The sequence below is a fragment of the Grammomys surdaster genome, unplaced genomic scaffold (assembly GCF_004785775.1).
Source record: "Grammomys surdaster isolate TR1022 unplaced genomic scaffold, NIH_TR_1.0 312, whole genome shotgun sequence".
Classification (NCBI taxonomy): domain Eukaryota; kingdom Metazoa; phylum Chordata; class Mammalia; order Rodentia; family Muridae; genus Grammomys; species Grammomys surdaster.
Genome location: NW_021604731.1, coordinates 412,999 through 421,191, shown reverse-complemented (window position 1 = coordinate 421,191; position 8,193 = coordinate 412,999).

The window sequence follows — 8,193 nt, the reverse complement described above, 5'->3', positions numbered from 1 at the left end:
CTAACCAAGCAAGTGAAAGACCTGTATGACAAGAACTTCAAGTCTCTGAAGAAAGAAATTGAAGAAGATCTCAGAAGATGGAAAGACCTCCCATGCTCATGGATTGGCAGGATTAATATAATAAAAATGGCCATCTTGCCGAAAGCAATCTACAGATTCAACGCAATCCCCATCAACATTCCAACTCAATTCTTCACAGAGTTAGAAAGAGCAATTTGAAAATTCATTTGGAATAACAAAAAACCCAGGATAGCGAAAGCTATTCTCAACAACAAAAAACTTCTGGGGGAATCACGATCCCTGACCTAAAGCTGTACTGTGAGACTTTAGTTAACTTAAGATGGCCATCTGAGACATCAAAAGGACAAAATGAGGACAAGCCTCAAAATAAAGAGGTGAGAAAAACAATTCCGAGGAAAATCACAGGATGTACTGGCTGTATGCCTCCTGTGGCCCGCATAACCTGTGATATACACCTCCCCTTAAGAGAAAGAGAAAAAAAAATTAACCGTCTGTGCCAGCTTGTGTGTTTAACCAGTAAGTTTAAAAGCTATCTCAATTAACCAAACAAGCTACTGTTGCTAAAGTCTACCCCAAAAAATAATATAAAAAGTGTGTGCTTCTAGGACAGGGGTCTCTCCTCCCTGGTTGAGGGGTGACCCTGGCATACTGGAACAATAAACCTCTTGCTGCTTGCATCAATCTCAGTCTCCATGTCTCTGTACATTGTGTGCCCCAGAGTTGAGACCCCTGGTGAGTCCAACAGTACTACAGAGCAATAGTGATAAAAACTGCAAGGTCTTGGTACAGAGACAGGCAGGAAGATCAATGGAATATAATTGAAGACTCAGAAATGAACCCACACTCCTATGGTCACTTGATCTTTGACAAAGGATCTAAAACTGTCCAGAGGAAAAAGGACAGCATTTTTAACAAATGGTGCTGGTTCAACTGGAGGTCAGCATGTAGAAAAATGCAAATCGATCCATTCTTATCTCCTTGTACAAAGCTCAAGTCTGAGTGGATAAAGGACCTCCACATAAAACCAGATACACTGAAACTAATAGAACAGAAGGTGGGGAAGAGCCTTGAATATTTGGGCACAGGAGAAAAGTTCCTGAAGAGAACACCAATGGCTTATGCTCTAAGATCAAGAATTGACAAATGGGACCTCATAAAATTGCAAAGCTTCTGTAAGGCAAAGGACACTGTCCATAGGACAAAATGGCAACCAACAGATTGGGAAAAGATCTTTACCAATCCTACATCCAATAGAGGGCTAATACCCAATATATACAAAGAACTCAAGAAATTAGACTCCAGACAACCACATAACCCTATTAAAAATGGGTTACAGAGGTAAACAAAGAATTCTCAACTGAGGAAACTCAAATGGCCGAGAAGCTCCTAAAGAAATGTTCAATATCATTAGTCATCAGGGAAATGGAAATCAAAACAACTCTGAGATTCCACCTCACACCAGTCAGAATGGCTAAGACTAAAAACTCAGGTGATAGTAGATGCTGGCAAGGATGTGGAGAAAGAGGAACACTCCTCCATTCCTAGTGGTATTTCAAGGTGGTGCAACCACTTTGGAAATCAGTCTGGCAGTTCCTTAGAAAACTGGGCACAGTACTACCTGAGGATCCAGCTAGACCACTCCTGGGCATATACCCAGAAGATGCTCCAACATATAACAAGGACACATGCTCCACTATATTCATAGCAGCCTTATTTATAATAGCCAGAAGCTGGAAAGAACCCAGATGTCCTTCAACAGAGGAATGGGTACAGAAAATGTGGTACATTTACACAATGGAGTATTACTCAGCTATTAAAAACAATGAATTCAAGAAATTCTTAGGTAAATGGATGGAACTAGAAAATATCATCCTGAGTGAGGTAACCCAATCACAAAAGAACACACATGCTATGCACTCACTGATAATTGGATATTAGCCCAAAAGCTCTCAATACCCAAGATACAACTCACAGACCACATGAAGCTCATGAAGAAGAAAGACCAAAGTGTGGGTGCTTTGGTCATTCTTAGAAGGAGTAACAAAGTCCGGGTTTGCCACCTCTTACCTCCTTGCCTCCCCGAAGCTTACCTGACATTGCTCCTCTCCCCATGCCATCTGAGTTTCTCCCGTCATTCCCTTTGGTTCCAGAGGGCTCTTCTGCAGCCAGCACAGGGGAACCGCTGTCTTCCCTTCCTGCTATGGGCCCACCTTCTGACCCTGTTATGACTACTGCAAAGACAAATGCTTCTTCCCTCACTGTGGATGTGATGTCTCCTGTTTCCAAGGTCCTCACCACTTTTGAGGACAGAGTCAACAACTGCACCCCAGCCATGGAGAAGCCTGTGTCTGCAGTTACGGATGCAAATGCTTCTAAGTCTTCTTAACTTGGAATCAATCTTCAGAACCGAAGTGGTCTGTTTATTTAACCGCGGGATCATGTCTGGAATTGCAAACTACCATTTTACTAGTTTGTACCGTATCTGTAGGTGTCCTGTACCTAATTCTAAGGGGAAACTACTCAAGAGACTGAGGGCTTGTCTCCCACCAAGTTGGGGGAATTACAGCCAAGGAGCGGGATCTGAGAATATGCTTGTATTTTAAACAATCAAAAAAAAGTTGTTATGGGTGGCTTGCTGTCAAGTGTCTCCTGCCATTTTGGGATGTACATCTTTGGAAAAGAGATGACGTTAGGTTCTCTGTACCACTGCTACGCCTTGTGTAAGGAAATGAAATATTTTATGCCTAGTGCCCACATGCAACATCTCTTGTATTCTGTAAGTCATTGTAAGAACACAGACCACCTCACTAAACTGTAAAAGGAAACAAGAGTTTAATACTGGTCTCTGTGAGTCGCATCTCTATGAAGGTTTCCACAAAGCTCCCAGTTGAAGATGTTTTGTTCCGGTTACACGGCACACTATTAATTGAACATCTTTTTATTCTGCCTGTACACAGATCTTGTTTTGAACTCAGAATTACTCAGGCACTATTTTGTAGCTGCTGCTGTTGCTTTAGATGCCTGTGGTAAGATGACATTTAAAGAGAAATAGAGGAGGAGCTGCACTCTGTAGCTACTTAACGGTGTCTCGACCCTGGGAGATTTCAGTTGCTTAAAAAAAGAAGAAGAAGAAGAAGAAGAAGAAGAAGTAACAAATTACTCATGGGAGCAAATATGGAGACAAAGTGTGGGACAGAAACTGAAGGAGGGGCCATCCGGAGACCATTCCACCTGGGTATCCATCCCTTGTGCAGTCACCAAAGGCAGACGCTGATGTGGATGTCAGGAAGTGCATGCTGACAGGATCCTGATACAGCTGTCTCCTCAGAGGTCTGCCAGATCCTGACATATACAGAGGCGGATGCTCACAGCTAACCATTGAACTGATCATGGCGTTCCCAATGGAGGAGTTAGAGTGAAGACTGAAGGAGCTGAAGGGGTTTGCGGCCCCATGAAGAGAGCAACAATATGAACCAACCAGAGCTCCCAGGGTCTAAACCACCAGCCTGGGAGCACATAGGGAGGGATCCATGGCTCCAGCTGTATATGTAGGGGAGGATGGCATTGTAGGGCATAGGTGGGAGAGGAGATCCTTGGTCCCATGAAGGCTGGATGCTCCAGTGTAGGGGAATCCGAGGGTGGGGAGGTGGGAGTGGGTGGGTGGGGGCACATCCTCATAGAAGCAGGAGAAGGGTGGATGGGATAGGGAGTTTCTGAGTGGGGGGGAAATGGGGAAAGGGGATAACATCTGAAATGTAAATAAAATATCAAATAAAAATTTTAAAAAATTTAAAAAAGAAAGTAGGATCTGTGGGTAGTGATTAGATTGTGAAAGCACAGCCTCTATACGTGAAGTGAGTGAGCTTTTAAAAGATGCCGGAGAGACGTGTGACTTCCTTCTGTGCAAGGGCAAAATCAGAAGACCCCCATCTCCCCGGAAGCAGCCCTTCACCAAAAAACAAATAAGCCAGCTCTCTGTGCACCTTATAACCTTCACAGTGTGAGTTAAATATTCTGGTTGGTGGTAAGTTTCTGGGTTGCTAGTATCTTCATATAGCGGCCACCAAAGGCAAAATATGCTGTCTTATAATGTTGACTCTTTATTATGGTGTAATGTGAATCCACAATAAAGTGAAAGATAAAAGGCCACTGGAATTCACTATACTGAAAACACTCAGGGGACCCATATGAACATAATTTTTACCTTTGGGCCTAGTCAGCTTATTAGATACTGCCAAGATGAGATGAAGAATTATTTTGATGAAAAAGTCTCTTCTAGTCCAACAGACTGGAAGATTTGCTGGACCTCACAGCCAGAGTTAATAATAAATACACCTTGAGGTCACTTAAGACTTAAGACTGATACCCTGCTGTGTGCTCAACTTGTTTAACCTGCTTTTAAGGGAACAATGTAACAACCAACCTTACTTGTCTTGGATTTTCCACGTAATCAGAGTTTACAACCCAAGAGAATGGCAAGCTGTGATCTTAAGTTAGATATTCTTCCATGCCCCTGGTCCAAGACTAAACTATGTGTGTTTGGGTGCGTATTATGATAACTATTTGCTAAATACAGAAAATAAAGGTTGAAAGAATAGTGTAAGATGAATATCCACTGTGAATGCTGAAACTAACAGACAGATATTGCGTGATAAACACTGATGCTTGTAGTACTGTTTGTAATCTGGGTCAGTTGGGATTAATTGGACTCAATGACCTTATCTCTGGTAAAACTTAGTTAAAGATTTCGGGAACCAGCAGTGGTGTGCATCGTGACAACCATGGCAGCCACGATCAAAGTCCCTGAGATCCGAGATGTGACAAGAATAGAGTGAATGGGCAATCACATTGGGGTCTGGGACTGAATGATGCCCTGGAACCGAGACAGGCTTCTCAGGGCATGGTGGCTCAGCTAGCTGCCTGGCGTGCATCTAATGTGATGCTGGAGATGATCGGAGAAGAGAAGGTTTTGGAATAGACCGTCCTCATTGCTGGCCAGCCAGGCACTGGGAAGACAGCCATTGCCACGGGCATGGCCCAAGTACTAGGCCTGACACACCATTCACAGCCATCACAGGCAGTAAGATCTTTTCTCTGGAGAGGAGCAAGACTGAGACTCCGACTCAAGCCTTCTGCTATTCCATTGGCATCTGTATCGAGGAGGAGATAGATTATTGAAGGTGAGATGGTGGACATACAGATTGACTGGCTAGCCACAGGCACGGGATCCAAGGTGGCAAACTGAACCTCAAGACCTCGGAGATGGAGACCAGCTATGATCTGAGTCCCTGACCAAGGACAAAGTCCAGGCCGAGATATGATCACTCTCGTCAAGGCCACTGGCAAGATTTCCAAGCTGGGCCACTCTTTCACATGTATCCAAGACTATGATTCCATTGGCCCCCAGACCAAGTTTGTGCAGTGCCCAGATGGAGAGCTGCAGCCATGCAGGGGACTGGTGCACACAGTGTTCCTTCATGAAATTGATGTCATTAACTCCTGTACTTAGGGCTTTCTGACCCTCTTCTCAGGAGACACAGGGGAGGTCAACTTGGAAGTCTGAGGACAGATCAATGCCAAGGTGGCTGAGTGGAGGGTGGAGATAAAAGCGGAGACCATCCTTGGTGTGTTGTTCCTGACGAGGTCCACATGCTGGACATTGAGAGGTTTTCTTTTCTCAGCTGGGTTCTGGAGAGTGACTTGGTGTCTGCCCTCATAATGGCTAGCAACCCAGGTATCACCTGGATCCGAGGTACCAGCTACCAAAGTCCCCGTGGCATCTCCATTGACTTGTGAGACCGCTTGCTCATTGGGTCAACATAGCCCTACAATGAGGACACCAAGTAGATTCTGCGGATCTGCTGTGAAGAGGAAGATGTGGAGATGAGGCGGGATGCCTGCAGAGTGTTGACCCCATTGGGCTCCAGACCTCTCTGTGCTACACCATCCAGCTCATCACAGTAGCCAGCCTGGTGTGGATGACATCAAGCGAGTATATGCCCTCTTCCTGGATGAATCCCGCTCCACAAAGTAAATGAAGGAGTACCAGGATGCCTTTCTGTTCAACCCGAGCTCAAAGGTGAAACAATGGATACCTCCTGAGTTGACAACTGCAATCCAGCCCTTCCCACCCTGTTTTCTACAAGTTCTAACACTGTGACTTTGTATAACATGGTTGAAATCTGGAAAAAAATTTCTGTAACGTATCTCTCTTTTCTTTCCCATATGATGATTTTTGTGCTGTCCAATAAAAGAGTGAGCAAAACTCTCTTTGGGGAATAGGCACAGACAGAAGGAAAGGGATAAAGTCATAGGACAGGCACAGAGTCACATTTGAAAGACAGATAGGAATGACAGAAGACATAGGAAGAATAATGTATCGTTCAAATCTGGGCTGGTTCTCGGTTAGATAAAACCAAAGTGAAGCACTTTGATTTATTCTTGTAATGGGACACAGATACATTATTGGTGACTCTGTTTATTATTAATGAATCCAAACCAACCACATTCTGGTGTTCCATGTGAGGAATCTCACATTAAATGTATGTAGCAAGCTATATTGTAATGTGGATATATCAGGGAATGACACCCAGAAACAGCCTTTCTTACTTCCTTCTTTCTTAGGCTTTGTCTGAAGTCTTGTGCTACAAGGATGTCTGCTGATGATAAGTGTGATTTCTTCACACCAGAGCAGAGAAAGACGGAGAGCAATCAAGGTTGTACTTGCTTGAAGTAACCAAGGCTATATTTTCTTGGCCCTAGATTCAATTGAATTTTGTATCTGTGACTGTATAACACATCTAGACACACAAAAGCCACAAATGTGGAAAGAATAAGTGATAAAAATATAGACAACCCTCTAGAAGGGCGCAGCTAAGGTAAGACTTGTGGCAAAGGTGAAGGGAGTCAATATAGGATTATTTTAAAATATTCTGCATTTCAAGTTTATTTATTTAATCTTCTCCCATACAATACATCCTTACCACAGTTTCCCTTCCCTCCATTTCTGCCAGTCCCCTGCCTCCCACATTTTCCCTCTCCCAGATCCACTGCTCTTCTGTTTCCCTTCAGATAAAAGCAGGCATCCCATGGATACCAACCAAACATGGTATATCAAGTTGCAGTAAGACTAGGCACAAACCTTCATATAAACGCTGGACATGGCAACCCAGTAGGAGGAAAATGGTCCTAAGAGCTGGCAAAACAGTCCTAGATGGCCCCAGTCCCACTGTTTCTCCAGCCAAAATAGTCTTCAGTTCTACTGGTAATTTATTTAGCACATATCATATTTGGAGAAAGGCTATATTTTGCTAGCAGTAAAGCAATTGTTGAGGACTCCATTAAACATATCAGAGTAGAGCTACTATAATCCGAGGGCCTATTAACTATGATAAAAAAAGTATGCAATTTAAACTTCCAGGTCTGAAGTCTAGTATAATAGTCAATATATTGGGGTTTTTTTTATAATTTATTTTTTCTCAAATTGTAATTCATTCACACAGGGGTTATAAACACAGAAAGGCAGGATGTGGGGAAGGGAATGACACTGCAGTGTGGGTGTTCCGGGGGGATACAGATATCTTCAGAACTGGGTATCGGCTGGGTGAAGGTTCAGGGTACAAGTCACTATGACTCTGCCTATGACTCGCTTGTCCTTATCTAAGTTGATATTGTCTGCCAAGGCTATCTATTTACAAGGTCTATGACTACTCAGGATTGTAGGTTTCCACAAAAGCTGCCTGTTTACATTAGCTTATAGCCATCTGTTTCAATGTTTTTCCACTGGGACCCAAGACTTGGTGTTAGTATACATGTATGACAGGCCTATTGCTAATTTTAGGCCTATGGCTGATTTTAGGCCTTCAGTGTGTAAGCAGAGATGCCCCTGACATCTCCTCCCTTCTCTAAGTATAGAAGGGCTGTGGCAAATCTAATCTTGTGAAGGTGGGGATAGAGGCCTGACCTCCAGTACATGAAGGGGACCTTGTAATGGCTCCAGTCCCCCTGTAGTTGTCCAGTGAGGCATCAGGGCCATACCCATCCCGATGTCTTTTTCCTGGAGAGGGGATACTTTTGACATCAACCCCTATGCAGTCAGGCTTGTCCCTCAGGGAACCCAGAGAGATATTTTTAACTTTTATTGATATTCCCTTGCAGTGCTTAGCCTCGCAG